General features: G+C 39.1%; 1 protein-coding gene and 2 pseudogenes across 1 annotated transcript in view; all 3 read left to right on the top strand.

Annotated features, from left to right (window-relative positions):
• The window catches only part of LOC140518407 (protocadherin gamma-C4), a 204,745-nt gene that overhangs the window by 13,006 nt on the left and 178,125 nt on the right, over positions 1-13,614 (top strand). The window lies entirely within an intron of this gene.
• Positions 2,732-10,621, top strand: LOC140518415 (protocadherin gamma-A3 pseudogene; annotated as a pseudogene).
• LOC140518410 (protocadherin gamma-A7-like) lies at positions 2,742-5,927 on the top strand (annotated as a pseudogene).

Raw genomic sequence — 13,614 nt, forward strand, 5'->3', positions numbered from 1 at the left:
GAAAAAAATATCAATTGCTCATGGGTAGGTTGAACCTATATAACAAAAATGACAATTCTATCTAAATTAATTTACTTATACAATGCCATAATAATCAAACCACTGGGAAAAAAAAGCTATTTTTATAAAACTAGAAAAAAATAATAACAAAGAAGTATGTATTCATGAGGGCATATCAGGGAACCTGTTTGGATAAATTGCCTAGAAAATTAACTACTCCTATTGTGAACTCAGATTAAATTACATCTAGTCCAACTCCTTCACTTTACAGATGAGGAAACTGAAATGGCCTCTTATAGTTCTGTTTGAAACCAGGTTGCTTATCTTTGCATCTCTTCCAACATCTAACATAATTATGAGACACAGTATTTAATGAATAAATTAGTGAATGAATGAATTCTTTCTATAAGAGTACAATTTATCTCCAGCTCAATGACCTCCCTTTGATTAACAGGTTCTTCCATCCAGGGATGTAGACCATCTTCATCTTCTATAAAATATCTTAGCAGATAAAGTAGCTCACTTCAGTAAAATATTGGTTTCATGTAATGGAGAGATAAGTCAAATATCTCATAATTCTAAGATTAAAGTTGGCCTATGAGAAATTGACATTCCTGAAAACATTAGCTCCTATTATATCTTTTTATAGTAAATATTTTTTTGAAAAGAAATACTGATTGGATACATTTTAAAAACTTGTCTTCAGAACTTTTATCCCTCTATAGATACATAGACCTGGATACCAATTACCTTTACCTTAAGGTATTTCTATGGTTGCCTTTTTATTTATCCTCTCTTAGTGTCTTTGCAGGCTGCAAATCACAAAGTACTGTAACTTTGGATTTTGTCAGGCATGAAAATAGTGTGAAAATTTGTATATTTTATACCATGTCACTAGGTAATAGAGTGAGAAGGTTTTGTTCCAGCCTCATTGATGTTTTTACACTACAAATATTTACATATTATTTTCACCTCCAAAACAGGTCTCTTGTATCAAAGTAAAACAAATAAGTAAAACTAATAACACAGTGGCCTCATCTGAAAGTGCATGCAGCATTTCACATTTTAACATCCCTCAGCTCCCTATTAAAAAAATCTATTTTCTTTCCCTTCCATCCCTCACTCTAATGAAAAAAAGGAAAAGAAAAAAAGGAAAGAAAAAGAAATGTAACAAATTTCCTCAATATCTGCGTGTGTGTGTGAGCACGAACACGTGTGTATATGTGTTTCATTCTGAAGCCTAAATCCATCACGTCTCTGTAACAGATAGCATAATTTCATCATCAGATCTACAGATAGGAGAAAAGTTCATGATCCAACAAGGAATAGAGATCACAGAAGAAAAAATGGATAATTTTGATTACATAAAATTAAAAAGGGTTTGCACAAATAAACTTAATAAAGCAAAGATTAAAAGGGAAGCAATTAATCAAGAAAAGTATTTGAATTAAATATCTGTGATGATCTTATTTCCAAGATATCTAAGGAACTGATTCAAATTTAGGGGAAAAAAGCAACATTCTCCAATTGATAAATGGACTACGGGTATGAACAGTTAGTTTTCAAAGGAAGAAACCCAAGAATATGACCATATGAAAAATGTTCTGAATTACTGTGATTTACAGGAAAAAAAAATTAAAGCAACTCCAAGATTCCATATCCCACTCATCAAAGTGTCAAAGATGACAGAAAGAGAAATGATAACTATTGGAGTGGAGAGTGCTCCAGAGAAAAATATTTACTACTCTTTATTTATTTGCTTTATCAAACTGCTAAAATCTTGAAAAGCTACTCTAAGAAGAAATGAGATGTATAAGATTGCAAATAGGAATGCAAAGAAATATTGGAAGACATATGAAGTGATATAATGAAAAAGAACAAGAGAAAGACAAATACACGTTTCATACTATATAAAGAAAAGAAAATCAAACAGTAGCAAGATTAAAAACAAGTGATAAGAGTAACATTGAGGCTACCTTACTAACAATAATACATGTACACTTGTTTTTGTCAGTAGCTACCTGTGCAAGCTTAAGAAATTCACTGAACTTTCCTAGGCTTTAGTTTCCTCATCTGTAAAATGAAAGACATGAACAAAAAGTCTTTTTAAAAAAGATTTAGAATTGATAGATTTAGAATTGAAGGGACATTAGAAGCTATCTATCCCAACCTCCTCACTTTACAGTCCACATACTGAAGACCCAGAAAGGTCGAAAAACGTTGGCCAAGGTCACACAGGTTAGGAGCAGGAGAACTAAGATATTTCAAACCACATCTTCTAACTCCCTGCCAGTAGGCTCTCCAGTGTATCAAGAGGCTGCCTCCTTGGGAGTCCCTTCTAAACTACACTTCTAGAAAGGAAAAGTAACAAATTCATTTTAAATTTTGTCAGATATCTGGACTTTGGCCCCGCAAAATATAAATAAATAAAACTTAACTTACCGAATAGATAGGCTTTTTTTTTTGTATGGACCTTTTTGAGAAAGTCATAACTGTTATGACTTGAAACAATGAAATTATTATTTTGGTTCATCTATGATTCTCATAGGGAATGACATAATGTGAAAAAGAAGACCTAGGAAATGATTAGGAAGGCAAACAATGAATAGGGAAAATTTATTTCATCTTCTCAAAAATTCTGGAGTAATTGCTTGGGACTCTGAGTGTCGCTGTTCACCAATCTGGGAGAGAAATTAGAGGAGCGGCTACTCTTTCTCTTGTGCTACACAAAGAGCTTTCAGATGAGGTACACAGACCTGGAACGCACAAAAAATCAGCATATGAGTACTCTGAATTTAACTGAGGATACTCTACCAGACATAGATGATCCAAGAACTGAATTCAGACACAAGGAGTGGGAAACGAAAAACAGACAATTCGGTAGAGAGACAGCAATGGCTGCTGGGCACAGGCAGCGGGATTGCAGAGGGTCAGTCTTGCTTTGATTTCTCTTGGGAGCTCTGTGGAAGGACTGGGCTGCCCAGATCCTCTACTAGGTACCTGAGGAGATGGAGAAAGGCTCTTTCGTGAGTGACATTGCCAAAGATCTGGAGCTAGAGCCTCAGGAACTGTGGGAACTAGGAACTCGAATCGTTTCCAGAGGTAAGAAGCAGCATTTCGCTCTGAACGTAAGAGGCCACAGCTTAGCGACCATGGACAGAATAGACAGGAGGAGCTTTGTTCTCAGAGTTCCCAGTGTCTATTGAATTTCAATGTTCTGATTGAGGATAAGTTCAAACTTTACCCTATAGAAGTAGAAAAATTAGACATTAATAACTACACTCCTCGTTTTGGGTCAGTGGACCTGGACTTCAAAATTAATGACAAAATCACTCCAGGAGCTAGATACCCTCTGCCTTCTGCACGAGACACAGATGTGAGTGTGAACTCAGTCCAGACCTACCAGCTGAGCCCGAACTGTCATTTCTCTCTGCATGTGCAGAGAGGGACAGACGAGACCAAGTACCCGAATTGGTGCTGGAGCGGGCCCTAGACCGCGAGGAGGAGCCTGTTCACTTCATCCTCACAGCCTCAGATGGAGGAGATCTGGTCCACTCTGGCACCGTGCATATTCATGTGCCTGTTCTTGATTTCAGTGACAACGCGCCACTATTTACTCAGTCCGTGTACAGCGTGAGTGTTCCCAAGAGCGTACCTGTGGGAACGTGCCTGCTAACGGTAAAAGCCACCCACTCAGATGAAGGCGTCAATGAGGACGTGACCTATTCTTTTAGGAACATCGAAAGTAAAGCAGCCCAAACCTTCTATTTGGACTCTCATGGAGGGGAAATAAGAAATCAAATATCCTTAAATTTTGAAGAATTAGAATTTTATGAAATGGAAATTCAAGCACAACATGGAGCTGATTTAATGGCCAATGCTAAGGTCTTGATCACAGCTCTGGACGTAAATGACAATGCCCCAGAGGTGACCATCAATTCTTTCATCGGTTCAGTTCCAGAAAATTCTCTCCCAGGGACTGTGATTTCGTTTTTTAATGTACACGACCCAGATTCTGGAGAGAATGGTCGTGTCAAGTGCTCCATTCCAGAGAATCTGCCCTTTAAATTAGAAAAAAAAAAAAAGCAGTTCATAATTATTGCAGTTTGCAGATAGACATGGCTTTGAACAGGGAGCAAGTCTCCATGTACAACTTCACAGTGACAGTCGTAGATGGAGGGACTCCACCGCTATCGACTTATCCTAACCTTTCACTTAATATAGTTGACATCGATGACAACTAGCCCACTTTCAGTCAGTCATCTTACTCTGTCTACATCCAAGAGAATAATCCTAGAGGAGTCTCTATTTATTCACTGACTGCCTTGGATCCCGATCTGGAGGATAATGCCCAAGTCCCTCACTCCGTTGTGGAGGACACTTTCCTGGAGGCATCTCTTTCTTACTACGCCTTCATTAATTCTGAGACAGACATACTCTGTGCTCTGTGTTCCTTTGACTATGAAAAATTTAGGGAGCTACAGCTGAGAGTGACAGCCAGAGATTCTAGGGACCCTCTCCTAAGCACCACCCTGACCCTGACCCTGTTCATTCTGGACCAAAATGACAACATTCCTAAAATGCTGTATCCAGCCTTCTCCATGGATGGCTCCACTGGAGTGGAGCTGGCCCCAGGCTCTGCAGAGCCAGGCTACCTGGTGACCAAGGTGGTGGCAATGGATGCAGACTGTCTGGCTGTCTTACCGCTGGATCAAGGTCACAGAACCTAGGCTCTTTTCTGTGGGCCTGCACTCAGGGGTGATCAGGACTGTCTGCACATTTCTGGACAAAGATGCCCTCCAGAAGAATCTCTTAGTGTCCGTGACAGAAATGGGGAGCCCTCTCTCTCTGCCACTGTCAGTATCACCGTGGCACTGGCTGACAGTATCCCTGAGATCCTCTCAAATCTTAACATCCAGGCAGCTCCTGGAATTCAAGACGACTCTAACATCACACTGTACTTGGTCATAGCAATAGCTGCAGTATCTTGTCTATTTTTTTCCTTCGCCATTGTCTTACTGACAGTCAAACTCCATCAGTGGAGGAGATCTCAGCTCTTGGAGTCATACGATACCCATTTCTTGGGCAGCCCTGCATCCCAATTTATGGACACTAATGGAGTTCAAGCTTTTCTCCAGGCATATGCACATGAAGTTGCTCTTACTACTGACTTGGGAAAGTCAGTTGATCTTTCCTCAGCTCAGCTATGTAGACACTCTTTTGAGTCAGCAAAGCTACAAGAAATCAACATTACCTCCCCAATCTTTACTTGAAGCTAAAGATGAACATTTTTTCAGTTAAAAAAAAAATCTGTAGAATTGAATTACAAATTATTTTGAAATTCATCAATACATTTGTCTCTCTACTCTTTACATTAGTTGCATGTTATGGTCATTCTGCCTGCAAATATAATTTTCTTTAATAAGGATCTGAATCTAGTAAACATGCTAATAAGTAAGATCACACGATTTAGAAGTGGAAAATACCTTGGATATTATCCAAAATCTTTTAATTTTTAAGGTATGGGAACTGATGCCCAGAGAGTTTCAATGGTTTGGCCAAAGGTGCTCAAGAAGCTATGCTACCTTTCCTACGAGGACTGACCCAATAGTATAAGGACACTGATTTAGAATAAAATTTTTAACATCTATTAAAATAAACAGAAATGTTCAAGCATTCATTTTACTAAATATGTGAATGATATTCCTACTATGATTTATTTTCAAATCAAAAATCTAGAAATATGATGCTGTAGATGTGACAAAATAACCTAAGTTGGGTTGACTTCTTCATTTAGAAAAGTAGAAATGCGGGGATTGTTTGGTTCTATTACACTTTCTTAAATTTTTACTGCAGTTTGGTCTCTGTAGTTTTTGATTGTCACAAGAAAGAAGGGCCATAAAAGTCTAGGAAGTAGACTTTCACAATATGATTCTTTTGTTTCTTTTGTTATTTTTCTTCATTTTGATTTGTTATATATATTTTTTCTTTTATTTTATTGTGCCAGACTTGGGATTTCATTAGTGTGGAGTGTTCCAAATGAGGGAAGTCCATGTATTGATGAAGGCAGTCACTTACTCTGAATCTATAGTTTTGCCCAAGGCAGGGAGAGATTAAATGACTCTGAGGTCACATGCAGAGTACTTGCTGGGGCTAGTTGAATCTAGTTCTCTAAGAGTTTTATACAAACTTTATCCAGTGGACAACACCGCTTCAACAATTCTCATTATTGATCTATAAATGATCACTCTATTGACCATGAAACAAAGAGATGTTCATTTCTCAAGTTTCTATTCTGGGACTGATGTGCCAGTGAATCACAGAGAATCACTGCATTTTAACACTACCATCGTTGTCTGCTAGAGACAATGACCAAAATGCTATTTCTTTTATCAGGAACTGATTGTTTAAATTAGTGATGTACTGATGATTTGTAATGACTTACACTCTCAAATGGGGTCTTCTTTCAATTCATGTATCAATGGTTGAAATATTAGCCCAGCTAAATTATGAGACACTAATCATTAGGGTAGCTGTAAAGTAATAAAAATGTTGACCACAAAGACCCCCAACTAAGTGGTATGATGATTTGTAATATATTAGAGGAGAGGTCCCCCACGTCTTGAACCACATAGATACTTGAAGTACTGGCATGTTTTCTCACATTCAGATGTTTGGTTGTAACACACAGTATTTCCTCGAAGGTCTTTCTTATTTCTAAAAGATTGCCCTTTCAATTTAACAGTTTTACATTGAAGAACTAAGCAAAGGCTTAGAGCCATAAATATATAATTTAAAGGTCTTTAGTTTATATAGTATATTTTTTATGAATAAAAACAGATCCAGGGAAGTCAGAAGACTAGCCAAAGAACACATATATTGTAAACAGACAATCCCCAAAGCAAACCAAGTTCTCCCACACCAGATTCATCTTTTTTTTTACTTTACCAAAAGGTTCCTAAACTTTCTCTCACATATCTTATCATGCCTATCTCAGTAGAGTGTAACAACTCACTAATCTAATATAGATGGAGCTATGCCTGTGTACCATTCTCTTTGGTGAAACAAAATATAGAGTGGTAAAGAGATTCAGTTGTACTTCAAGCTAATTAATAAATGCACCGTGAAATTTTATTCATAATTGAAATTGGGATTACTTCTCTACTAAGTTAAAGTTAATTCTATACCAAAATACGTCTTGAAGTACTGAAAGAAAAGGTACATATATAAAGACATGGATATATAGATCTAGGTAGAAGATTCAGAAGCAATTAAAATGCAAATAAAAACTATAGGTATTAAGAGTAAGAGTGTGGACATCTTGTATTTATTATTGGATGAGAGATAAAAATTAACAACGAAAGGACCTGATAGCAAAGTTACACAATGTATTAAGTTTAAAGTTAGGTAACTCAATAGACCAAGAAGGTAATAATCACAGGCATTAACATAAAAATTTTATAAAAATTGTCACAAATGTAGATTGTTGATCTTGTTGAAATAAACGGCCTCCTTAAGGTCCCTCCAAATCCAAAACTGAAATAGCTTTCTTTGTAACGACATCTCACCCAGTATGCCAGTCAATAGACCATTAGTGTCTCAGAATGAGTGCAACAATTAATTAAGACTCTGGGCGCCGCTGTTCACCAATCGGGAAGCGAAATGAGGGAAGAGAGCCAGTCTAATCCCCTCAGGTCTTAGAGCACAAGACTCCAGAAAATCAAACACAAAAGGACCAGGATGCACAGAAATTCAGCCCACTAACCCTGCATTCTCGGGACTTAGATTCCGGAAACCGACTACCAATCAGATATACTACCAGTCAAGGAATCCAAGAGCTTATCGGGATACAGCTGCAGAATTCACGAGAACATTTCCTAAAGGAAGCAATGGTCTCTGAGCAAAAACACAGAGACTGCATGTGGCGACTCCTGCTTTGTTTTCTCCTGGGGATGCTGTGGGAGATCAGCGCTGCCCAGATCCGGTACTGGGTTCCCGAGGAGATGGAAAAGGGATCTTTTGTGGGTGACATCGCCAAGGACTTGGGACTGGAGCCGAGGGAACTGTCAGAACGAGGGGCTCGCATTGTCTCCAAAGGTAAGAAGCAATATTTTGCTCTCAATGTCAGAAGCGGCAGCTTAGTCGTCGCGGACAGAATAGACAGGGAAGAACTCTGCACCCAGAGCGACCAGTGCCTCCTGAATTTTAATGTTCTCATTGAGGATAAACTAAAAGTCTATTCAGTGGAGGTGGAAATAACAGACATTAATGATCATGCCCCTCGTTTTTCAGCAGAGGAGCTAGAACTAAAAGTCAGTGAACTCACAGCTCCGGGAACGCAGTATAGCCTGGAAAGTGCATATGATTTGGATATGGGAGTGAATTCTCTCCAGGGTTATGAGCTAAGCCCCAACCATCATTTCTCCCTGACAGTGCAAAGCAGAGACCATGGGGTGAAGTACCCGGAGTTGGTACTAGAGCAGGCCCTGGACCGGGAAAAGAAAAGTGATCTCCATCTCCTACTCACAGCCTGGGATGGAGGAGAACCAGTCCGTTCTGGCACTGCTAGAATCCGAGTGACTGTCCTGGATGCCAATGATAATGCCCCAGTGTTTACCCAGTCCGTGTATACTGTCAGTGTTCCTGAGAATGTGCCCCAGGGAACAACACTGCTCACAGTGAATGCAACTGATGCAGATGAATCAATTCTCAGGTGAGATACTTTCAAGTGAAAATACCTGGGAAAAACTCCCAAATATTCCAACTGAATTCTGTGACTGGAGAATTATCAACCTTACAAACTCTAGATTATGAAGAGGCAAAATTCTACATGATGGAAGTAGAGGCTAAAGATGGCCTTGGTCTCAAGGGTAGAGCTAAAATTCTTGTCACAGCTCTAGATGTGAATGACAATGTGCCAGAAGTGACTGTCACTTCTGTCACCAACTCAATCCCTGAAAATGCTTCACCTAGGACTGTAATTGCTCTTTTCTATGTCCATGATCAAGACTCTGGTGAAAATGGTCGAGTCCTGTGTTCCATCCTAGGTGATCTGCCTTTTAAATTAGAAAAGAAAGTGGACAACTACCATTCACTGGTGACTGACAGGGCTCTGGACAGGGAGCAGGTATCTGAGTACAACATCACAGTGAGAGCAGTAGACTTTGGGAGCCCAGCTCTGTCTACAGACACTCACATCCTCTTGCATGTGGCAGACATCAATGACAACCCACCCACTTTCAGTCAGGCAGCCTACTCTGCCTACATCCTAGAGAACAACCCCAGAGGAGCTTCCATCTATTCCTTGACTGCCCATGACCCAGACAGTGAGCAGAATGCCTTAGTCACCTACTCCATCATGGACAGCACCCTGCCCTCAGAGGCACCACCACTGTCATCCATTGTCTCCATCAACTCAGAGACTGGTGTCCTCTATGCTCTCTGCTCCTTCGACAATGAACAGTTCCGGGAATTTCAGCTGATGGTGACAGCCAGGGACTCAGGGGACCCTCCTCTCAGCACCAATGTTTCCCTGACTCTGTTCATCCTGGATCAGAATGACAATGCCCCAGAAATCCTGTACCCAGCCTTCCCCACGGATGGCTCCAGTGGAGTGGAGCTGGCCCCACGCTCTGCAGAGCCAGGCTATCTGGTGACCAAGGTGGTGGCAGTGGATGCAGATTCTGGCCAGAATGCGTGGCTGTCCTACCGCCTGCTCAAGGCCACAGAGCCTGGGCTCTTTTCCATGGGCCTGCACTCAGGGGAGATCAGGACTGTCCGCACATTCCTGGACAAAGATGCCCTCAAGCAGAATCTCATCGTGGCAGTGACAGACAATGGGGAGCCCCCTCTCTCTGCCACTGTCACTGTCACTGTGGCACTGGCTGACAGCATCCCCGAGATCCTCTCAGATCTCAGCAGCCAGGCCTTCCCTGATCCCCAGGATGACTCTCTCCTCACCTTTTACCTGGTCATAGCTGTGGCTGTGGTTTCCTGCTTGTTCTTTGCCTTCATTGTCCTTCTCCTGGCTCTCAGGCTGAGAAGGTGGTGGCTGCTGCAAGTTGTCCAGTCTGCAGGTGGCCATGTCAGGGGAGTCCCCTCCTCCCAGTTTTTGGGAATAGATGGAGTGAGAGCTTTCCTTCAGACCTATTCCCATGAGGTTTCTCTCACCACGGATTCTCGGAAGAGTCAGTTGATCTTTCCTCAGCCCAACTATGCAGACACCCTGATAAGTCAGCAGAGCTGTGAACAAAAGGAGCCTCCACTACCTACTCAGTCTTTACTTGAAGATAAAGATGAAAAAATAGTTTTCCAGGTAAATTTAATTCTGTAGAATCCGTTTTCTGCAACTTGTGTTATTACCTTTCTCTCTCTGCCTTTCGCTAGATAGGTCTATTGCAATTTCTTATTTTTCTGCATATGAATTTATGGTCTTAGAAGAATTTAACTTCAGTAAAAGTATTAACATCAAACTTGAAGGTACTGTGGATATCATTCAGATAACCCTCCAAGTTTTCAGGAATGGAAAGTAATACCTAGAAAAGTCGAATAATTTACCAAAGGTCATAGTAGTGACTAAGGCAAGTGACCCCTTCTTTAGGAATTGTTCCCCTGAGTTCATATCCGTAGACTATTTTATGATTAAATTTTATTTTTTATTAATTTGTTTTCATTTTTCTACAATCACTTCCATAAGTCTTAGATTTTCTTCCCCTCCCTTCCCCCCCCCACCCTGAAACAGCATGCTATCTGTTATGGGTTCTACACATACATTCTTATTAAACATATTTTTACATTAGTCATGTTGCATAGATGAATTAAAATGAATGTGAGAAACCATGAGAAAAACCGAAACAAAACAAAACACAAGAGAAAATATTCTATTTCATTCTGTGTTCTAGTTCCAAAGTTCTTTCACTGGATGTGTATGACATTTTGCCTCAAGAGTCCTTTAGTAATGTTTTCGTATGTCCTGGCATTGTTGTGAAAGGCTCAGTCTATCAGAGAAATTCCTCACACAGTGTGGTTATTGCTGTGTACAGTGATCTCCTGGTTCTGCTCTTTTCACTCAGCAACAGTTCATATAAGTCCTTCCAGGCCTCTCTGAAGTTTTCCTGTTCATCATTTCGTATAGCACAATAGTATTCCATTACATACCACAACTTGTTCAGCCATTACTCAATTCATGGGCATTGATTTTCAGTTCTTGACCACCACAAAGAGAGCTGCTATAAATATTTTTGTGCACGTGGGGCCCTTTCCTATTTTTATGATTTCTTTGGGATACAGTCCTATAAACGATATTGTTGGGTCAAAGGGTATGCACATTTTTGTTGCCCTTTAGGTATAGTTCCAAATTGCTCTCCAGAATGGTTGGATTAGCTTGCAGCCCCACCAACAATCCTTTAGTGTTCAAACTCTCCCACATTTTCTCCAACGTGTGTCATCTTCCTGTTTTGTTCTGTTAACCAATCTGATAGGTATGATGTGGTACCTCAGAGTTATTTTGATTTGTATCTCTCTAATTGATAGTGATTTAGAGCATTTTTTCTTCTGATTATAGATAGCTTTAATTTCTTCCTCTGAAAACTGCCTGTTCATATCCTTTGACCATTTATCAATTGAAGAATGACCTCTACTCTTGTACATTTGACTCATTTCTCTATATATTTTAGAAATGAGGCCTTTATCACAGACACTAGTTGCAAAAATTCTTTCCCAGTTTTCTGCTTCCCTCCTTAGTTTGATTTGATTTGATTGTGCAAAAACTTCTCAATTTAACTTAATTAAAATTATCCATTTTGCACTTCATAATGTTCTCTATCTCTTGTTTGGTCATAAATTTCTCCATTCTCCATAAATCTGACAAATATGCTATTCTTTGCTCCCTTAATTTGTTTATAGTTCCAGTCTTAATAACTAGATCATGTATATGGTTAAAATTTTAACGGACTACAAATTAGGATAGCCAAATTCGCCCTTGAATTTTTGCTTATTTATGCATGTGTCCTTTCACACATTTCTATATATTTGTGTTCACATCCATACATAGATGTGAACCTGCCCCTAAAATTGATTTTCTCATCCCTACTCGTTTAAAGGTTTGTTGTAGTAGCTGAAATATAGACATAACGTTTCCATGTATTTCAAGTAGCTAAGACTACAGGATTGCCTTGTCCTGATATATTTTTATTTTGCTGGATTTTGAGGTGTGTAGTATGGCTGGATTGCATACACACACACACACACACACACATACATATATATGTATTTGCTGAATGAAAAGGAGATGGAAGAAGTAAAGTTAAGCACTTTTATTTTTCATAATATTTTAGTGTAATTTTTCCTGTTCTTGTACCTCTTTTCAAAAAATTAATTTATTTTTAGTTCACAACATTCAGTTCCACAAGCCTTTGAGTTTTAAATTTTCTTCACCTCCCTTCCCTCCCCTCCTCAAGATAGCATGCAATCTGACATAGACTCTACATAGACATTCATATTAGAAACATTTTCACATTAGTCATGTTTTAAAGAAGAATTATAATCAATGGCATGAACCACGAGAAAGAAGAAGCAAAACAAAACAAAAAAGAAAGAAAGCAGATAGTATCATTTGATCTGCATTGAGATTCTCTAATTCTTTCTCTGTATGTGGATAGCGTTTTCCATCTTGAGCCTTTTGGAATTGTCTTAGAACCTTGCATTGCTAAGAAGAGTCAAGTCTATCAAAGTTAGTCATTGCACAATGTGGCTGTAATTGTGTACAATGTTCTCCTGGTTCTACTCCCCTCACTCAACATCGATTCGTATAAATCTTTCCTGGTTTTTCTGAAGCCCACCTACTCATCATTTCTTGTAGCACAATAGTATTCCATTACATTTGTATGCCATAACTTGTTCAGCCATTCCCCAATTGATCGATATCGTCTCAATTTCCAACTCTTTGCCACCACAAAAACCTGCTATGAATATTTTTGTACATGTGGGTCCTTTTCCCATTTGTACGATCTCTTTGGGATTAAGGGTTTGCACATTTTTATAGCCCTTTAGGCATAGTTCCAAATTGCTTCCCAAAGTGGTTGGATCAGTTCACAACTCCACCAATAATGCATTAGTATTCCAATTTTCCCACATCTTCTCCAGCATTTATAATTTTTCTGTTTTGTCATGTTAGCCAATTTGACAGGTGTGATATGGTACCTAAGAGTTGTTCTGATTAGAAAATCAATAGAGATAATCTTTCCTGTTAAGACTTTATCAATTTCTATGTTATTGAATTCTGACTTGGGAAACTTGTGTAAGTGAATCTCTGGTTTTTCTTTGCAAGCACAATGACTGCCTTGGAGATAAAAATTTAATATTTTTCAGACTCACTCTTTTAAGCACTCAGTGAATTTTTTATTTTATACAACCATATATTTATATGTGTCTATATTTGCATGTATGCATATATAAAGGAGGCTGTTGCTGCCGTGCTAAAATTAGTCTTCAAATGAAAACATTATGTAAAGCTTTGTTGCAGTAGCTGAAATATACTCACGTATAATGTCCACTTCTTTAGAGAAGTTGAAGTAAGTGGATTATCTTGTCCCTTTGTGTTTTCACGGTCCAAGA

This window comes from Notamacropus eugenii, chromosome 1, assembly GCF_028372415.1.
Source record: "Notamacropus eugenii isolate mMacEug1 chromosome 1, mMacEug1.pri_v2, whole genome shotgun sequence".
NCBI classification, from domain to species: domain Eukaryota; kingdom Metazoa; phylum Chordata; class Mammalia; order Diprotodontia; family Macropodidae; genus Notamacropus; species Notamacropus eugenii.